The 22,479-nt window shown below is 36.7% G+C and overlaps 1 pseudogene; it reads right to left on the bottom strand.

Moving 5' to 3' along the window:
* Nucleotides 1–1,539: 1,539 nt before the first annotated feature.
* On the bottom strand, nt 1,540–3,208 carry LOC136167391 (succinate dehydrogenase assembly factor 4, mitochondrial pseudogene; annotated as a pseudogene).
* Between the last annotated feature and the right edge of the window lie 19,271 nt (nt 3,209–22,479).

The raw sequence follows: 22,479 nt of genomic DNA, 5'->3' as shown, positions 1-22,479 counted from the left end.
CCTTAGAGAACATTTAACATGAGGTACTGGAGAAAGGCTCTGGGCACCAACCTCAGCTTCTGATGTTTGAGGAGCAGAGCAGTTGGCTTTTCCAACCCAGCCCTGCCCCCAAATTTCTGAGGCTCAGCACGTTGACAGAGAACTTCCTTTAGCAGAACTTTCACTGGTTCTCTGTATCTGAAATGGAAAGCGGTTAATTCCTACAAGAATGCTCACTTTTTTAGTACCATACTGACTGGCATTGGCAGTAAACAGCACCACACCTGGATGATTTCCAAGTATATGCCCAATAGAGCCTTGGTCTAAGTATAATGGTTCTGCTTTCAAGTTCTCATGGGAAATAGTTTTACTACATTGTCCCTACTGCATAACAAGAGTCATCAGCTTTTGATCTGACCATTACACACTGCTGCATATTTGAAGCTTTAGTTAGGGCAACACCAATCAGAGCACAGACCATGACATTCTAACATAAACCAAGGGTCTCAGATGAAATGGAATGTTATTTAAGAGAAACAAGAGGTCCAGATAGTTCAGAGGCAGGAAGATATAAAGGCAAGGAGGGGATTTTGCTCCTGAAGATCACTCGCAACCCACTCCTGCATGTGGTTATGTGGTTTCCGTTTCTCTGTCATCCAGCAGAGAGGGGAAACGAAAGAATAGCTTTGGGATAGACATGTGATCTGGGATTTGCTCATGTTGCTCTGCGCTTGCTTTGTTGGCCAAACCCCATCACAATGCCCTGCAGTGATACAGGGATTTGCAGCCTTTAGCTGCTTGGCTATGACTCTGCACTACTGTGGGGAAGGGAGTCCATTATTATTATTATTATTATTTTTTGCATACTTTCTTTTTTTTAAATTTATGTAGCTGATTTATAATGTTTTAGGTGTACAGCAAAGTGATTCAGTTATATATATATATACTTTTTTGGATTCTTTTCCATTATAGGCTCTTACAATATATTTAATATAGTTCCCTGTGCTACACAGTAAGTCCTGTTATCTCTTTCATAGACAGTCGTGTGTATCTGCTAATTCCAAATTCTCAATTTATTCCTCCTGGAAGTCCATTATTGATAAGAAGAAGGAGAAAATAGATATAGGTGAAGAATTAATATGCAACATATCATTTTATAAAGAATATTTTAAAAGTTGACTCCTAATTCTTCGTTTTTCTAAATTCTACATTCTGGATTATTAAACACTTTTATTAATAATTAAATTAGACCCTAAAATACTAAGTTCTATGCTTACTTGATAGTAAGTTCTATGCTTACTTGGGGGTGTATTTACATAAGAAATACTAACCTCACTTCATTACTGCCTATTTTCAAATCAGTTTCCAGGGAGGGATAGATGGAATGATAAGGAAAAAAACATAAAGTAAAATGTTATGCAATCAATTCAATGGTTACTTTTTTTTTTCATTTTTAAAAAGTTTTATTTATACTTGTATCATATAAACAACTGATCAACTTAAATCGAAACATGATGAAATGAAAGCTTGCAGCTCTAATCATCCCTTAAACACCCCCAAAACATTTAAATTAAAATTAATATGCTAATGTAAAAATATTTCCTCTTTCCTAATTTATAGCAGCATACTTTCTTCCAAAGCTATCACATATATTTTAAAACACATTATAGAAATTAGGAGACTTAAATGATGTACAGAAAGACAATAATCAAAAATAAGTTAATTCAGATGTACACTATCAGAAAAAGATACTGCAGTTAAACAACATGTGGCTTAAAAATCAATACAGCGTCCTTTTCGTTCCCAATCTCCATATCGGGTAGGTTCTGGGCCTCTGGGTCCACCTTTCTCTTTTGTAACAGGATTAATATCGTCTGGAAATTCTGTCAGGAGTTCCTCCTCTAAATTGGAATCTTCTGGCGCATCAAAACGACCTTCTGGTAACTTGGCTTCTTAAGAGGCTGTTTGCTAGGTTCAGGTTTTCCTCCTTGAGAACTTACTTTTCTCAAAGAATTACACAGAAGGGGTGATCTTGCCGCTCTCCACGCTGTAGCCGGGACGCGGCCCAGCAAGAAGCGAGGCCTAACGCAGCCATGGCGTCCCCGCGGCGTCCGCAAAGGCCTGCCCTGAAGTGTTAGCGGGCCGCGGCGTCCCCTCAAGGGTTTCTAAGTATGTACCCAGAGAGCCTTGGTCTAAGTAGATAAAGGTTCTCCTCTGAAGTTCTCATGGGAAACAGTTTTACTGCATTTTTCCTACTGCATAAGTTATGGCTTATAAGTAAAAATCTACTAAATAATATTGTGATTAATCTATACCCTTCATAATGACTTAAAATATTAAAAACATTAAGAATATCAACAAATGAAGCTGGAACAACTGGAGATACGTATATATATATATATGCAAAAATGAACTTTCATCCTTTTCTTGCATTGTAAACACAATTAAATACAAAAACTAAAAACAAAGAATCTTTAAAAGTAAATAGAGGAGAGAATCTTCATGACCTTGAGTTAGGTATAAATTTTTATTTAAAATAAATTTCTTAGGTATAAAATCAAATACACATGTTATTAAAAAATATAAATTAGACTCTATTAAGATATGTCCTTTAAAAGGCACTGTAAAAAGAAAAAAAAGACAAGCTACAAATTGGGAGAAAATATTTGCAAAACAAATATAACAAAGAATTTCTCTTTAGAATATGTAGTTTAACTCTTTAAACTCAAAAATAAGAAAACAGCACCCCAATAAAAATGGATAAAAGATTTGTACAGACACTTCATTTCACCAAAGAAGAAACACAGATGGCAGATAAGCACATAAAGTGATGGTCAACATCATTAGCCATCAGGGAGTTACAAATAAAAATTGCAATGAGATACCATTACACATCTATTGAGATAAAATTGCTAAGGTTAAGATTGACCATGGGCTTCCCTCATAGCTCAGCTGGTAAAAGAACCACCTGCAGTACAGGAGTCCTGGGTTTGATCCCTGGGTCGGGAAGGTTCCCTGCAGAAGGAAATGGCAACTCACTCCATTTTTCTTGCCTGGAAAATCCTATGGAGAGAGGAGCCTGGTGGGCTACAGTCCATGGGGTTGCAACGAGTCAGACACGACTTAGCAATTAAACCACTAAGACTGACCGTACCAAATGCTAATGAGGACTTTGGAACTATTGAATCTGTCATGCACTGCTGGTGGCAATGAAAAACCATACCGCCATTTTGAAATAGTTTGACAGTTTCTTAAGGAGTTAATAAAATATCTATCATAACTAGCTATTCTACTCCTGTATATTTGCCCAAGATAAATAAAAATATATGTTCACACAAAGAATTGTCCATGAATCATCATAGCAGCTTTATTTTTTATAGGTTCAAATTGGAAAAAAATGCAAATATCCATCAATAGATGAATGGATAAAACAAATGGTAGTATATTCCTATAACAGAACTAGTCGGCAATTAAAAATTAACTATTAATATGCCACAATGTGTACAAATCTCAAGTTGATTATGATCAGTAAAAGAAGCTAGAACAAAAACAAACTGTGCATTTTGTCATTTAAGTCATTATATTCATTTATATTATTTCATTTGTAAATACTTTTAGAAGATGCAAGCAAACCTGTGGTGACAGAAACAAGGTAATTGATGATGAGAGAATGAGGAGGACAGATTGGAAGAGTGGGAGAGGAGGATTTCAAGGGATCTGAGAAAACTGGGTGTAAAGGATATATTAATTATTTTGATTATGGTGATGGTTTCATGGGTGTATACAGAAGGCAAAACTTGTCAAAATGCACACTTTAAGTATTTGTGGTTTATTGCATACTTTAATTTCTCAATATAATTGTTAAAAATTAAATATAAACATTTAAATAGTGTCTTTATTAAGTTTTTATGTTCCATAATCTAAGTAGTTCTATGTATAATAATATAAATACTCAATTTTAATGAAATTATTAAAAATAGTTTTCTCTTTGTAACTCCCTATTATAAAGATTGACCACTCCTTTTCTTGTAACATATTTTTCATGCTGTCAAGCTAAAAATAGGCACAGAAGCACTCATTTTCAAAAAGTCTTTTAAATTTACAAAACGTTTCATGTATCATTTAAGATGATTGTTAACTCAAGTGAAAGGATATTTATACAGAGCAGCAACAAGGTCACACAAATCAGTGTAAAATGAAAACAAAAATTTTGTTTTGCTTTTTACAAATATGATCACTTCTCCCATTAGATTTGGTGCATTTATACAGTCTACCTTAGATTTTTACACTTTAGATCAAATCTTTAAATACTTAATAAGTCTATATGGCACAGAATGAATTATTTTGATATTACCTATTAACTTTAAACCTGAGTTTCTTTTACTGATTCATGCTCCTTAGAAACACTCATTAAAAATAATATTTTAAAAAACTGGTTTAATAATTTAAGGTAACTTTTAAATAATATACATTGTAGCCCATCCTTCCTCTCTTCCTTGTTTCCTTCCTCCTTCCCTTTTTTCCTTCCCTCTGTTTCTTTCTTCCTTCTATCCTTCCTTTTCTCCTCATCTCACTTCTTTCACTTATTTTACTTTTTCTTTCTTTCATTTTATTTTTTTGGTTACTTTTTAAAAACTTATTTATTAAGTACTTGTGATTCTGAGTTCTTTGGATGTCAGCAATGAGACTTATCCTCACTGGTAGATATTTACCTTCCTGTAAGTGAGAAAAGGCAGGGACATAGTGCTGAAGGTGGAAGTTTGTGGGAGTGAATGGAAGGCGGATGGCCTGGACTCTGTATAGATGCTGGAGCATAGAGTGAGTCCAGACACTACAGTGGTCTTTTATAAAGAATGCAGTTCATCATCCCAAGTCAAATACTGTTAAGTTTACAGTGATCATGCACAATGATTTTATTGATTTTGAAAAGTAACCACTTTAGTAATTTCCTGTCTTCCTAAAACTTACTGTTTGTAAAAAGTCAGAAGGCCTAAATTGTTATAATTTGATTTCTCAAAAATGTCCATTAGAATAAAAATTAGATTTACAGAGGCCTTTTACTAGAGAAACTACATATCCTGGTTTCTGTTGGACTGTCCTCATTGGACCTGCACTCACTTCTTCCAGTAATCACTGAATAGTCATGTGAGCTTGAAAAATTATATAACCTCTCTGAGCCTTATAGGTATAGAGCTGCTTTGAGAAACAAAAAGTAAATCAAATAATGGATATATCATCATAGTGCCTGGTCTAAAACAATGCCCAAAAGAATGAAAGTATTACTCCTTCTACTGTCATTAATTACTTGAGTCAGGTAGTTATGAGTCAGTTTTGAGTCATGTAGTCAGTTTAGTCCAGTTGAACCCCATTTTTTACAATGAAGAAGTATTTTATGTAAATGTTATTTTAATTGTTAGAGTCATATATTACTGTTAAGACCAACTGTTTAGTGTATTGAGCACTCAGTGGTCTTCATTATTACAAATTAAATTAAATGACTCACACTGTTGACTGACAAAGCCAATCTTTTGGGTGCTAAATGACAGGAGTTGAATATAATCTTTCCAAATTTTTCGTTTTCTAGAAGGCCCCTTTTGGAAGCTGAGACTGCTGTATCAGCTCCCCTGAGACAGACAGGTTGTAGGCTTTTGCTGATTTAACTTTAGCTTCTGTTATCTTGATATGTTGGTTTTATATTTAGGAGCCATATATTTAAATCGTTCAGAACAATCTTAGCTCCCAATGTGCTGTCCCATTTTACCTCCTCAGGTACACTTAGACTTATTACAGGACATTTTATGCTTTTTGGTTTTGAATGTGAAATCTATGTGTTGACAGTACTCAGCTTTTCTGGCTTTATCACTGCTCCTCATTATGACCTTGTCCTGGATTCAAGGTCATATGTATTCTCTTTGCTTTGAGCCTTGATTTCCTATTTCAGTTTATTCATTCAATTTGCTTTCATTAATTTTTGGAGTATATTTATTTTTATTATTATTACATTATGGTATTAGCAAATTCATACCTATATTGTGAATAGTTTGATTTTGTGTGGGGGGTGAAGATTTGAGAATTATCCCAAAATATCTTGAAGAAAGTTTATGAACGTTCATGAAAATACACAAGAAGGTATAGTCAAGAATCAAAATAACCATTTGAATGTCCATGAGAAAATCAATTATTTTGTGAAACTAGTCATTTAATTTCTTGCAAAAATCCAAACAAATTATTAAGCAGGCAGTCTCACTGAAAGCATGTCAAGCCGCACTCTTCATGAAGTTCACTCATCATTTAATAAAACACTGAACCTAAATATTCCTTCATGAATGAGAAATCAGATCTGGCAATTCTTGGGTTTAGTGAGTTAATGTTTGTAATGATCTAACATTACCTACCCTTTGGTCTTTCTTTTTTAAGCCATCTTTTATTTATTTATTTATTTTTGGGTGCTCTGGGTCTTTGTTGCTTTGCATGGGCTTTCTCTAGTTGCAGTGAGCAAGGGTTACTCTTCCTTTTGGTGCGTGGGCTTCTCATTGCAGTGGTTTTTTCTGTTGTGGAGCCTGGGCTCTAGGCGTGTAGGCTTCAGTAGTTGCAGCACACAGGCTCAGTATTTATGACTTACGGGCTCCAGAGGGCAGGTTCGGTAGTCGTGGTGCACAGGCTTCATTGTTCTGAGGCATGTGGAATCTCCCCAGATCAGGGACTGAACCTGTGTCCCCTGAACTGGCAGGTGAATTCCTATCCACTGGGCCACCAGGGAAGTTCCCGTTTAGGTCTTAACATTTGTGATTGACTAAGAAACAACTAAATCAGCCCTTCATTTTAATTGGTACTAGTGGCTGATTTATATTTTATAATTGATTGGGTTTACCCCATGGCAATATCAACTGTTGATTGGACCTGCATCTAATATGACATTTCATTTATTCAATGCCGTTTAATGACTATTATGGGCTTTCCTGATATCTCAGTTGGTAAAGAATCTACCTGCAATGCAGGAGACCCCAGTTCAATTCCTGGGTCGGGAAGACTTGCTGGAGAAGGGATAGGCTACCCACTCCAGTATTCTTGGGCGTCCCTTGTGACGCAGGTGGTAAAGAATCTGGCTGCAATGCAGGAGACTTGGGTTCGACCCCTGGGTTGGAAAGATCTCCTGGGGAAGGGAAAGGCTACCCGCTCCAGTATTTTGGCCTGGAGAATTCCATGGCTGTATAGTCCATGGGGTCGCAAAGAGTCGCAAATGACTGAATGACTTTCACTTCACTTCACAATGACTATTATATGCTCTACATTGATCATAGAGCTGAGACTAAAAAGACACTAGGATAAGATACTGTTCCTAAATTTAGGGAACCCACATTCCAGATAATAACTAGCTGACTTATTTGGAGAGGCAATCATGCTCGTCAATGCGAAAAGCCATTATTTGGATTTGCATAACTTCAACAGATAGCATCACCAATTCAATGAATATGGACTTTGGCAAACTCATGGAGATAGTGAGGGACAGTCCATGGGATTGCAAGACATGACTTAGTGACTGAACAACTTCAGAATAATCATTAGACTAAATTTTAATCATTCATTTTTAACTGGTTGCCTTGGCAATGTGAGCAAATGACCTAAGGACCTAAAGACAATCAAAGTGTTTTGTTTTGGTCCATTCTATTGTTCCATCCTCCTTGTATCACCTTACTGTTCATGAAAAAATGTTACTGAAGCAGTTCAGGTAAGAAGTGATGACTGAATAAACTGGAGTGGTAGCACAAAGACAGAGAACAGCAGGCAAGAGTAAAATAAATACTGGAAGAAGAGATGTTGAAATTTCCTGATGTTTATTAGACAACCAAGGGAAATTAAGGAGGTAGTTAAATGTAGAAATCTTAGCTTCAAGGGAGAGACGAGGTCTGGAAATGGATAGGTAATCAGGTTCTTGTTGAACCATCAGGAAGACTGATGTCCATGCTTAACTTAAGATGTTTCACTATTTGAAGGATGTAGGCTAAGTAGATGTCCAAGTTGATAGATTGGTTAGGAGGGTGAATCTCAAACAGTATTTAGACCAAGTTTCACTTCATATTTTGTGTAACCTTAAACATTTTTAAAGTTAATTTTTATTGGAATATAGTTGACTTACAATGCTGTGCCACTTTCTGCTGAAAAGCAAAGTGAATCAGTTATACATACACATACAGACATCTCTACTCTTTTTAAGATTCTTTTCCCATACAGGCCATTACAGAGTATTGAGTAGAGTTTCCTGTGCTATACATTGGGTTCTTATTTGTTACCTATTTTATATAACAGAAGTGTGTATATGTCAATCACCAGGGCTTCCCAGGTGGCACTGGTGGTAAAGAACCTACCTGCCAATAAGAGACGTGGGTTCGATCCCTGCATCAGGAAGATCCCCTGGAAGATGGCATGACAACCCACTCTAGTATTCTTGCCTGGAGAATCCCATGGACAGAGGAGCCTGGAGGGCTACAGTCCATGGGGTCGCAAAGAGTCAGATACGACTGAAGTGAATTAGCACAACACAGCACATATGTCAATCTCAATCCCCAAATTTATCCCCCTCTTTTCATCTGTATAATCATAAATCTGTTTTCTACACCTGTGACTGTTTCTATTTGTGTGACCTTGAAGACTTAATCACTTGGAATCTCAGTATCCTCATCTGTTTATAAGATATTATCACATTTGTGAGCTTTAAATGAAATAATGCATATAAGCATTTAGCACAGTATTAAGTATATAGCAATCACTCAGTAATTAAAGGAGCAGTAATCTAAGGTGAAATCATAAAGTATGTAGGTCTTAAAAAGATAATGGATACAAAGAAAAGCAGTTATTCATAGCAGTTAAACTAAACAGGATTGTTTGCATTTAAAAAGTGTCAGGAAAGATTGTGAAAGATTTAGAAATAGGAGAAAAACATTATTCCTGGGTACTCTCTACCCTTCTAGGTTAGTTTCACTTTGTCTTTAATAGCTGTTAAATTGCAGAAAAATTAATAATATAGAATGGTTCTTGTCCATGGAAATGCTCATTTGCACTCTACCTATAAATTTATTTCAGCATTCATGATGACTTTTATATGTGCAACCTCTGAATTCTTTGAACTGGCTGCGACATCTTAATTACCTGGTTCTCCTATTAATTAATGGCCTAAATAAGATCTTGGACATGTGTTCATTTTTTATTTGTGTGAAAGTTATGATTTTGTTTTTAAACAGTATCCTTTAACAATAGGAAAAAGTAATTCCTATGTATCACTCTTTAATTTGATGAAGAAAATTATAAGTAATATAGATATAAAAAAAGAAGTTACTAAATCATTTAATTAGAAGGAGGGCTATAGGTACATACTTTGATAAATGTTACTGGATCTGGACCATATTTCCAATAGGATGAAACTTTATTTATATCTTAAAGCACTTTAAGCAATGTTTCCTGAATGTGTCTTGTGAAACATGAATATATTATGAAATGTTTATACCAGTAGATGTTGTGGAAAAATGTAATTTCAACTTCAAGTTAGTTTGGGAAAAGACTGTGTGTACTCTGTCACACCTGACTCTTGGCAACCCTATGGACTGTAGCCCGCCATAGGCTACATGGGTTTCTCCAGGCAAGAATACTGGAGTGGGTTGCAATGTCCTCTAGGGGATCTTTCTGACCCAGGGATCAAACCGCGTCTCCTGCATCTCCTGCATTGCAGGTGGATTCTTAACTCACAGAACCATCTGGGAAGTCTGTGTGTGTGTGTTAGTCACGTAGTTGTGTCTGACTCTTTTTGACCCCATGGACTGTAGCCTGCCAGTCTCTTCTGTCCATGGGATTTTCCAGGCAAGAATACTACAGTGGGTTGCCATTTCCTTCTCCAAGAGATCTTCCCGACCTAGGCACTGAACCTGGGTCTCCTGCATTGCAGGCAGACTCTTTACCAAATAAGCCACAGGGAAGACTGGAAAGTCTGGATAATCTAGATTAAATAGATTTCTTTACTACAGAGCTCAGATTTTTCACTAAGTTAAATGCATTTTTAACTTCTGAGAGAAAGAATTTATAAAGCTGTAAAATCTCTTCTTTTTGCTTTTGGAGTCTATTGACATTTACATTTCTCAGAACAGGAATTTAAACAAACCAATTTATTTAAAACCAGATTTAAAGGAAGGCTTGTGAAATTTCTAGTAAAGAAAGGATGCGTGTGTGTACTCAATGGCTTCAGTTGTGTCCGACTCTTTGTGACCCTAAGGACTGTAGCCTGCCAGGGTCCTCTGTCCATGGGATTCTCCAGGCAAGCATACTGGAGTGGGTTGCCATGAATTCATCTAGGTGATCCCCTCGACTGGGGGATCGAACCCACCATTCCTGTGTGTCCTGCATTGCAGGCAGGTTCTTTATACAGTGAGCCACCTGAGGGGCCCAAACGGAAGGATATGGACATTCTAAGAGCAGAGAAGGGTGAGGCGGCGTCGTCCTTCCTGTAATCTGGTTTTTGACGTCCTCCTTCCTGTTCTGAGCAGCTCAGCCTCCTCCCAGTGGGTCTTGCCTGCAGCACAGCAGTGGCGGGAACCAGCCACAGGAATCTTTCTATTTATGGAGTCGCCTGGGTGCAGCTGGCCTCTCTCCACAGTGGCAGCGCACAGTCAACACCGTGGAGCTTTTAAAACATGCTGTTAAAAGACCTCATGTTCTTACATCTCAAACCTCACATTTCTGTCTAAACTCAAACTGCTTTGTTATAAATAAGTTGCAACACTTGCTTAATAATTAAAGCCCTCACTCCTCAAGTAATTTAGAGAGCAGTTTCATGACCAAAGAAGAAAAAGTGAAGCAGTGGTATTTGATATGGGGGCGGAGGCCCTAAAATCTGTCCCCAAATCTCTACAACACATCAGGATAAAAGAAAAAAAAAAATCCCATCTTGCAGGGACTCATATAACACTCCCATATTGTACTTTGGAGATCTTTATTGAATTCATTCATCAGATAAATCCACAATGTGTTTAGTGTTCTGTTTTTTTCAAATAGTTACTATATTAAAACAAAAGAGATAGACCATTAAAAAAGGATAAAAGAAATAGATATGATTTCCTCGTAATGCAATGTTCAAAATGATGTATCTCTGAGTTTAGCATTAACTGAAGGGGTTGTGGAATATGTAATGTGGAAGAGGCTGTTTTCATTGAGAGGCGCTTCCAGTCTGACTGAAAAGTTAATAACATATGTAACAACAACAACAACAAAAAATAGTTGAAAACACAACAGAGCATGTAAACCGGTGAGCACTGTGAACATTCTAAGTTAACAAGTGAGAAAAGCACTTGTCTTTGTAGGCTAGGATAGGGAGAATGGAAATAATGAATTTAAAAGAGGGACATTCCAGGGATATCGATCCAGGCAGGTGACTTAACAGGGGTGTGGAGTAGGAGGTGGGAAGCAGAGAGAGAGAAAAAAAAGATAGAGTATTTTTGGACTTTCCTAGCAGTTCACTGCTTAAAACTCCACTCTTCCAACGCAGAGTGCAGGCGTTTGATCCCTGTTTGGGGCTCTAAGATCGCACATGTCATGCAGCATGGCCAAAATTAAAAAAAAAATTTTTTTTTTAAATACAGAGTTTTTCTGTAATTAAGAGCTTGTGCTGAGGAAAAACAGCAAGCAGTCAGGATAGGAGGTAGTGAAGTCAGATGAGAAATTTTGAAGAATTCAGACATATATTCATATTATTCTATATTAAAAAATCACTCAACTTTATGGATATCTTGATAGATATCAATTAATATTTTATACTATTTCATCAAAAATAGGCACATGTAGAACTTCTACTATATATATGGAGAGTTTGGATAGTACCTAAAAGCATCACTTCATATTTTTTTCATATTTGAAAGAAAAGTGTGCTCAAGTCCAAGTTAACAGTTTTAGATCACTTTACATTTATCATACAGTCTATGTATCAATAGCAGTACAGTACAACTTGCATAAGTGCCGATTTGTATAGTGTATAATAGTATATAATGAAAAGAATACAAAAGTAAAAATAATTAATCAAAACTGGTATTTTTGACTGCTCAGGGTATTAGCTTTCCCTTGTCCAAGTGTTGCAGAAATGTTTGGATCCTCGTGTGTGGCCCCTAAAGACTTGCCTCTTTCAGAGCATTAGAATAGCATGCTAATCACAGTTTCATTGAGTTAAACTGCAGAAAGAGTTTAGATATATATTACACTCTGTGTATCTGATCATCATAATATTGCTCTTAACTGAAAGTGACAGATTATTTAAAGATTCTTTGTTTACTAATTTCTTATCACAGAAATTTGCAAACTGAAATCCAAATGCTTCAAAAATTCACTCCAAAGGCCATTTTTTCTATCTTCTACTTTGAAGACTCGAGGAAAAACAGGTAAAAATGAAGTTAAAAACAGGCATTTATTTTTTAAAATTTCTAGTAGATCTGTTCAATCTTCCATATAAACAATACAGATTGTTGGCTTCAGTGGACGCTGGCTGCACTGACTATATTAGTACATTGTCAGCTCTATCAATGGAAAGAAAAATAGCTCTGTGATTTGTTTCAAGTTAGGCAGTGAGTTCAATTACCTCCAACACTCAAAATAAATTTGCCCCCAAATAATCAGTTTTTATTTGATTTAAAGGATTTAGCTCTACTTTGGGATAGTATAAAATCGAGTGAAGTCATAAGTTTTGCAACTATTTCCTAGTGGAAGACTGAGAATTTTCCTTTCTTTTGTGTAAACTCAGAATTGAAAACTATTATGACACTGAAGCTTGAAGCTGATGATGACTCCATAGTCCTTAATTACAGGTATATTATTGATGTTCACACAACAACTTTAAGAGAGCTTGAGGACAGAAGAGGAAAGAATATCTGGTTCTAAGATCAAGATGGTCAATCAGGGACTTCCCTGGTGGTCCAGGGGTTAAGAATGTGTCTTGCAATGCAGGGGACGCAGGTTCAATCCTGGTGGGGGAATTAAGATCCCACATGCCAAGAAGCAGCTATGCCTGGGCAACTAGAGACCCCATGTGCCACAACTAGAGTCTGTGTATAGCAAAGGAAGATCCCTCATGACACACGAAGATCCTCCATGCCGCAACTAAGACCCGACATAGCCAAATAAGTAAACAAATATTTTAAAGACTATTAATCAATATATCCTCAGATTGATAGGAAATGGTTTTAGCAAATGACACACCATCATTATCCAGCTTTCTCATAAGACTTTTCACCACTGAACTGCATATAGGTCTCTCTTGTCCAGGAACTCGACACCTGAAAGGTTATAGGTCTCATTCTCCACCCACAAAGGTTTAGCACTAAAAAAACATCATGGCAATAAGGGTAGCAGCAGGAAACAAATGCAATTAGCAAAGGAAGCAGGTAAAACATTTAAAGCCATAACTTTTATACATTAGCTCAATGATTCATTTCAAATTTAGCACTTCAATTCATCTGTCTCCAGGTGTCCTCTATCTCATATCTAGATCTACTTTTTTTTTTTTTTTATTTATAGAATTATGTGTCACTGGAACAACTAAGAAAATAAGATTTCACCCTCCCAAAGTGTTTGCAACATCAAGGAGCATAATACAATGTTATTTTTATACAGAAAGTTCTATCCTTTTTACTTCCAAGAGCGGTTTTTAGATTTTCAGCACATTATTACTATTTTGGGTCTTGCATAAAACCTATTATTTGAGGGACTCTCTGTGGACTGCCAAAATAATTTTTAAGAGCATTTTGAGATCACAGTCACTATTATCACTTCACAGAAATAATGTAATGCTTGTGATTTCCTTGAGAATTAGTGTTCTGTAAATGACCAGATTCTATGGGGTCTGATCATCAATTATTTATTAAAATACTATATTTTTCCAATTTATCATTCTGCTAACTAGAACTTGGTAACTTTTCTTAAATAAGCTAGATAACACCGAAATTAAATATATAGTAAAACAAAATTATGTATCTCTAAACTACTAAAAATATCAGGTAACTGTTGTGTATCTCCAAAGGGGCACAGAAATTTATTTATTTATTTATTTATTTATTTATATTAGTTGGAGGCTAATTACTTCACAACATTTCAGTGGGTTTTGAAAGATGGTAACGATAACCCTATATGCAAAAAAGAAATTTTTACAAATATTCAGAATCCTGAAGATTTCTAATATGTGTAGATTATTGAATTATAAGTTTTTTGAAACTCTAATTCTTAGTTTACATCTCATTATATATTTTCAGCCTCCACTTTCTTGAAATTCATTGAGGCAACTTCTGTCTCCTGCTTTCCAACTTTTAAGGCTTCATAATATCATGGGAGTGCTCACATCTTCTCCAGAGATCACTATATAAAGAGTATCATCAAAATTTATATTTTGATAAAATATTTATATTTTGAAAAATTATTAATCAATAACAACTGGATTTAGAAAAGGCAGAGGAACCAGAGATCAAATGGTCAACATCTGTTGGATCACAGAAAGCAAGAAAATTCCAGAAAAACATCTACTTCTGCTTTACTGACTAAGACAAAGCCTTTGACTCTGTGGATCACAGCAATATGTGGAAAATTCTTAAAGAGATGGGATAACCAGACCACCTTACCTGCCTCCTGGGAAATCTGTATGCAGGTCAAGAAGCAACAGTTAGAACCAGATATGGAACAACAGACTGGTTCAAAATTGGGAAAGGACTATGTCAAGGCTGTATATTGTCACCCTGCTATTTAACTTACGTGCAGAGTACATCATGTGAATTGCTGGACTGAATGAAGCACAAGCTGGAATCAAGATTGCTGGGAGAAATATCAATAACCTCAGATATGCAGATGATACCACCCTTGCGGCAGAAAGTGAAAAACTAAAGAGCCTCTTGATGAAAGTGAAAGAGGAGAGTGAAAAATTTGGCTTAAAACTCAACATTCAAAGAACAAAGATATGGCATCTGGTCCCACCACTTCATGGCAAATAGATGGGGAAACAATGCAAACAGTGAAAGACTTCATTTTCTTGGGCTCCAAAATCACTGCAGATGGTGACTGCAGCCATGAAATTAGAAGACGCTTGCTTTTTGGAAGGAAAGCTATGACCAACCTAGACAGCATATTAAAAAGCAGAGATGTTGCTTTGCCGACAAAGGTCTGTTTAGTTAAAGCTATGGTTTTTCCAGTAGTCATGTATGGATGTGAGAGTTGGACCATAAAGAAAGCTGAGCTCTAAAGAACTGATGCTTTTGAACTGTGGTTTGGAGAAGACTCTTGAGAGTCCCTTGGACTGCAAGGAGATCCAACCAGTCAATCCTAAAGGAAATCAGTCCTGAATATTCATTGGAAGGACAGATGCTGAGGCTGAAGCTCCAATACTGTGGCTACCTGATGTGAAGAACTGACTCATTGGAAAAGATCCTGATGCTGGGAACATTGAAGGCAGGAGCAGAAGAGGACAACAGAGGATGAGATGGTTGAATGGTATCACCAACTCAATGGACATGAGTTTGAGTAAATTCAGGGAGTTGGAGATGGATAGGGAAGCCTCGTGTGTTGCATTCCATGTGGTCGCAAAGAGACAGACACAACTGAACAACTAAACTGAACTGAAAAAATTTGTGTAAAATTTCTCTTCCATTCTAGAAGTGGTCAAGGGCAGACACAGTGTGCCAAATGAGCGTATGTCTCAGTTTAGCTTCCAAGTAACATTTGACCATTTCTTTTTTTTTTTTAATTTTATTTTATTAGTTGGAGGCTAATTACTTCACAACATTTCAGTGGGTTTTGTCATACATTGACATGAATCAGCCATAGAGTTACATGTATTCCCCATCCCGATCCCCCCTCCCACCTCCCTCTCCACCCGATTCCTCTGGGTCCTCCCAGTGCACCAGGCCTGAGCACTTGACTCATGCATCTCACCTGGGCTAGTGATCTGTTTCACCATAGATAATATACATGCTGTTCTTTCAAAACATCCCACCCTCACCTTCTCCCACAGAGTTCAAAAGTCTGTTTTGTACTTCTGTGTCTCTTTTTCTGTTTTGCATATAGGGTTATCGTTACCATCTTTCTAAATTCCATATATATGTGTTAGTATGCTGTAATGTTCTTTATCTTTCTGGCTTACTTCACTCTGTATAATGGGCTCCAGTTTCACCCATCTCATTAGAACTGATTCAAATGAATTCTTTTTAACAGCTGAGTAATATTCCATGGTGTATATGTACCACAGCTTCCTTATCCATTCATCTGCTGATGGGCATCTAGGTTGCTTCCATGCATTTGACCATTTCTTAAGCTACTTTTTTTAGATTCTGGCATTACCCAACACCTCCTGCTTATAATCTCAGATTGGTCACTGGCAGCAAAAACAAGGAGATTATTTAAATCTCTTATAAAATTATAATAAAAGTATTTCCACTTTAGAAGAAAAATGTAAAGTGGATCTATATACCAACCATGCTCTTCCTATTTAATTAGAAAGTTTTGAGAAAGAGAGAGATACTTTGGGATTATATCAAGAGTCAGGAGACTAGAATAAAATTTCAATCATCATTATTTTCTTTATGAACATCTTTTGAGAAAAAGTGCCACAGATCCTTTCATAAGTATTTTTTAAGTACTATCTATGGTGCTATAAAAATATTACAGCACATATTACTTATAATAGAAAGTTGTAATAACTTTAGGATAACTTTCATATTGAGTTTCCCTGGTGGCTCCAATGGTAAAGAATCTGCCCAAGATGCAGGAGAGACAGGTTTGATCCCTATGTTGGGAAGATCCCCTGGAGAAGAAAATGGCTACCCAACTCCAGTATTCTTGGCTGGAAAATCCTATGGACACGGGAAGCCTGGCGCAGTCCTTAGGGTCACAAAACAGCTGGACACGACTTAGCAACTAAACAACAACTACAGCTGATGAGCCATGCTGTGACAGTTTCAGATGGACATCAGAGGGACTCAGTCATATACACACATGTATCCATTCTCCCCCAAATTCCCCTCGCATCCAGGCTGCCACACAACATTGAACAGAGTTCCTTGTTGGTTACCTGTTTTAAATATAGCTCTGTGTACATGTCGATCCCAAACTCTCTAACTAGCCCCTCCCTCCATCCTTCCTGGGAACTATACATTTGTTCTCTAAGTCCAAAATATATGCTTTATTATGTTGTCAATCTGAGCACATCCCCTTAGATCTGTGCAGTAGGAAGGGTCATGAGAGAGGGTAGGGAAGGGGAGGTAAGAGAGAACATTCGTTTTTAGATTCTTTTTAAAGATTTTTTTTTAACCTCTTTTTTTTAAATATTATTTTAGTATAACACTCTCTACATAGATCATTTCTTCCTAAATATGTTAAAAAATCCAAATGCACTCTACATCTCAAGTTATTGTTTTACTAAAGCCTTACTTCGGATTTCATAGATGCCGTGTGCATAGCTTTGTAGAAGCAATTTCAACCGCAGCATATACTTTAAAAGTGATAGCTTTTTTTTTTTTTTAAAGGAGATTGCATGAGATGCAAAAGAAAAATATGTTCTCTAAAAATATTATTATCCCATCTGTGTCTGTAGAGAGTAAGGTGATTTAATTTTGGAATGTATCTTTAGAGGATAGGTAATATCTTTTTTTAAAAAGCTAACTTTTTCTGTATACTACATTTGTTTCCACTTCTAATATGTACTCAACTGGCATCTCTTCCTTTTCCTTCTCATCAAGTATTTGTTAATAATCATTTCTTGCATGAAAATATGAAAAATAAGATCCAGTCTTTAATTTGCAATGGTTAACATCCAGTTGCAAAGACAGCACATTCACAATCAAGGTAAGTAATAATTTAAGGTAGCACATCTTAAAAGCAATATAACGTATATGGCAACCACGTGGACTGAGGCCGCCCCTCCTATCTTGTGCTCCAGGTGGACACTGATTATCAATCATGATACTTTCCTGCTCCGTATGGACACGGGGAAGTGTGAAACATCCTTAGTACTGACCTCTAGGTTGGTGTTACTTATGAATTAGCATTTTCATTCAAGATGCAACCTACTTGTTATTCCTTTTCTGTGGGATGGTACAGTGATGCAGTCCAAATTCCATGGGAAAAATAAGTTTTGCACTTGTACTCAAGATATTAATAAGACATAAATTACCAGGTTAAGGGAACAGGACATTCTAGATGAGAAAACAGGTAGGAACAAAAATCACAGGTATTCTCACTTGTGATACATAGTGTAACAGTCAGGAGACAAGTTAGACTGGTAGCATGACAAAGGCTTCAAGGATTAGAGGATGCCTGGCTAAAGACAGAGAATTTCACCTAGTTGCCATATATTGTCCTTATACAAAGTTCTGTGCCAGAGATATAGTTTTGGGAATCATCAATGCAAAATAATAATCAACAGGAGTAGATGACACCACACAAGGAGATGAGCAGAGTAAAAGAGTATCAGCCTTCGAGGGACAAGAGAGAACCTTGTGAAGGATCAGCAACCAGGAGGTTAGCTGTCACAGTCGAGAGAAGGTTTCCAGAAGGCGGCAGTGGTCAGTGGTATCCAGGGATGCTCAGAGCCGCTGCTGATGAGAACTGAGAAGAATTGTGGAATTTCACAGTAAAGCAAGCAGTACAATTTTGGTGGGAAAGTGGACAGAATAAGTATGGCGGAATAATGGCCCTGGAGGTGAAGGTAAAGAACAGAAGTCAAACTTTAGAAGAAACGGAAAAGTGGAACTTTAGACAATTCTTTTAAGGAGGAAGGATATAGGATGGTTACTAGGAGACAAGGGCTTTACTTGTCTGCTTCCTTGTTGATAAACATGAAAGAAACTTTAGCATATATAAATGATGGAAAGGAGCCAGTAGGGAAGAGGATGAAAATATGGGGTAATGAATAATTGATAGGACCCTGAGCAGGTGTGGGAGGCATTGAAATCTCACACAAAGGTGTATAGATAAATAGGAATGGGAAGAATAAATGCATAGAGTCTTTAACTCTTATAAATGCAAAGGTTATGTAATGCTTTGCAATTTCTCCAATTTGGATCTCTGCCACATGTCTTTCTGGAGTTTTAGACCTACATGCACAACTGTCTATTGCACATATATACTTGATTATCACAGAAATGCATAATATTCAATGTGCAAAACATTGAATTATTGATCTTCCTTTCCTGTGAATCAAATCTTTATAACTAAGTGCCACACGCAGTTGTTCAAGGTCAGAATCGGTCTGCATTAGATTTGATTCTTCAGTCTTCTTCCCTGAAAGCACACCTAGTCAATTACCAGATTCCGTTGCCTCTACTTCTTGAGTATCTCTGTACTTTTTCTATTTTTCTCCTTCTTCACTGTTGGTCACTTAGTTTCACCCTGTATCATCTCTTTTCTCAATGACTGCAACAATGATGGTGACCTTCCTGAGTCTAGTTTTACCAAAATTGTCCCTTCTCCAGTCCACTCTCTGGTTCAAGGATCCCTTCACAGGACAGTGGATCCCAGCATCAGTAGGGAAAATGAACAGCAAGTGACTCATCAGAAATATGTTTGTCTCATTTCACTCTGTATAATAGTCTCTAGATTCCTCCATCTATATTACCATATGTAAAATAGACAGCCAACGGGAATTGGGAATTTGCTGTATGGCTCAGGAAACTCAAACAGGGCCTTTGTATCAACCTAGAGGGGTGAGATGGGGAGGGGGATGGGAGGGAGGTTCAAAAGGGAGGGGATATATGTGTACCTGTGGCTGATTCATGTTGAGGTTTGACAGAAAACAACAAAATTCTGTAAAGCAACTATCCCTCAATTAAAAAATAAATGAATTTATGTAAAAAAGAATACGATCCAATGACAAATATTTCTTTAAAATTCTTGAAATCAAAGCACATGGTTTGATTTTCTCTTATCCTTCAATGAAAAAATAAAATTTTAAAAAAAGGTTGTCTTTGAAAGTGCTATTGTACTGTTAACCATAGCAATGGCTCCCCCTGCTCCTAAAATGGTTTATGAGATCTTTCACAACCATTGCCCATCTTTACTTCTTTTGTCTTATCTCTTAAATCTCCACTGACCGTCTGGGATGCATGCTTTACCATATTTATCTAGCCAATCACTGTATGTTATTTACTGCTGTGTATCTTGGAAACGATTTAATCTGGCAAATCTTTTCTACATCGAACAGTCTGTTTATGTAGCTCTCTTATGAGCTTCTTTTTTTTAACTTTTTATTTTATATTGGAGTCCAGTTGATTAATGGAGTTTCTTGGCAGCTCAGCTGGTAAAGAACCCACCTGCCAATGCAGAAGACGCGAGAGATGCAGGTTCAATCCCTGGGTCAGGATGATCCCCTGGAGAAGGAAATGGCAACCGACTCCACTATTCTTGCCTGGAAAATTCCATAGACAGAGGAGCCTGGCAGGCTACAGTCCATGGCAGGCTATAGCCCATGACTGCAAAGAGTCAGACACAACCAGTGCTCATGGGTATATACACACAGACACACACACAGTTGATTAACAATGGTTTGTTAGTTTCAGGTGTATAGCAAACTGATTCCGTTATGCATATATATGTATCTGTTCTTTTTCAAATTATTTTCCCAATTAGGCTATTATATAACATTGAGCAGAGTTCTCTGTGCTATATAGTATGTCCTTGTTGGTTATCCATTTTAAACATAGCAGTGTGTGCATGTCAATCTTATGGTCTTCTTAACCTTCTCCCATCATATGTGTGTTTATCTTTTACAAGCTGGTTTCCGGTTTTCTTGTTTCTCCAGTGAACTCTAAGAACTTGAGGACAAGATCTGCCATTCATTATTATACATACATGCTTAGTACACTTCCTGGTACATATTTATCCCATAAATATATATATTTAATTAAATTGAATCTGACAGTAATGTGCAGGATAAATTAGAGGAAAGGGTGGGGAAGAAACTGAATGTCGGGCTGTCAGGAAGCCATAAATGCTTCCTGTCTATCTCTGTATTTATATATGCAAGTCTAATTAGAAGTATACCAGAAAAAAGTAAACTTTACTAAATCAAGTTGCTGGTGCTATTATTTAGCAGGTTTTTCCTCCCTGGAGTTTTTGAATCTTGACTACAGTGATCAGGTATGGTCCATCTGTTTGAGAAATCTAACAATACATGAATGAGTTTTATCTCAGAATCTTGTTAAGATAATAAAAGAATCCTATTAAGATGAGAAGGAACTGAAACTCAAGAGTTGAGAACCACAGTATTTTGCCTGCAGTTGGCCACCTGATGCAAAGAGCTGACTCATTGGAAAGACCCTGATGCTGGGAACGATTGAGGGCAGGAAAAGGGGTGACAGAGGATGAGATGGCTGGATGGCATCACCGACTCAATGGACATGAGTTTGAGCAAACTCTGGGAGGTAGTGAAGGACATGGAAGCCAGGTGTGCTGCAGTTCATGGGGTCACAAAGAGTTGGACATGACTCAGAGACTGAACAACAACAAAAACACCTAAGCATGTTTATTTACAATGTAATACAAATAATATACTATTTATTTCTGATACAAATTTCAAATTCCTCTCTTTCCAGAACCAATGATAACATTTGGATATGTATGGTCTAAAGAATGGTTTTTTCTCACCACTTTTCCTTCTCTGGCAAATTCTACTGATCTTTTCCTCTGTTATTCAATATTCATTTTCCATATGGTCTCTGCTAGAATCTCCCTTTCTTGATTTAGGTCCATTTTCACTCTTTACAGAAAATTATTACTCTTTGCCTACTAGGGTTCACTAAGTTCGTTTTAAATACTGAGTTTTAATCAATGGGGGCTTTTAAGGAGGTATCATCTCTCAATTACGCTCTGTAAAATGCCAGCACTAATTACTTATTATCTCGAAATGGTGTCTTTTTCTGCTGACATGATTTTCTAGCATGTTGGGTTTTGCTCCTGGGCCCTTGATTGCTCAGAGGAGAAAGGGTTTTATCTTACACATGTTTTTGCAGGAAGATTAATATTCTGAGAGGAGTCTGAGCTGCAAACAGTTTCCTCATGGTCAGAAATAAGAACTTCTTGCTATATCCTGTTTAACTCCCTTGACTATCTCCTTTCCTCATTCTCCACCTAGCAGTTTGTAAATATCACTGCTTAATTTCAGCACTGTGGTGTCAATTCCACAAGCACAACCCTTGCCTGATTATTTACCTCTTTAAAATTAATTTTCATTGGGGTACAGTTGCTTTACAATGTTGTATTCATTTCCTGCAGTATAATGAAATGAATCAGCTATAATGTATACATATATCCATTGTTTTTCAGATTTTCTTCCTATTTAGGTCTGATCGCTTACCTTTATGAATAACCCATATGGATATATGGGAACAATAATGCAAGAAGGGAGCAATTTTGAGAAAATGAAATGAATTTAGTTGGAAAAAAGGAAATTATAATAAAGTATGTTGAAGACATAACATTTTCTACATAATATTTGGA

This window comes from Muntiacus reevesi, chromosome 4, assembly GCF_963930625.1.
Source record: "Muntiacus reevesi chromosome 4, mMunRee1.1, whole genome shotgun sequence".
NCBI classification, from domain to species: domain Eukaryota; kingdom Metazoa; phylum Chordata; class Mammalia; order Artiodactyla; family Cervidae; genus Muntiacus; species Muntiacus reevesi.
This window is presented reverse-complemented; position numbering and strand designations above follow the sequence as displayed.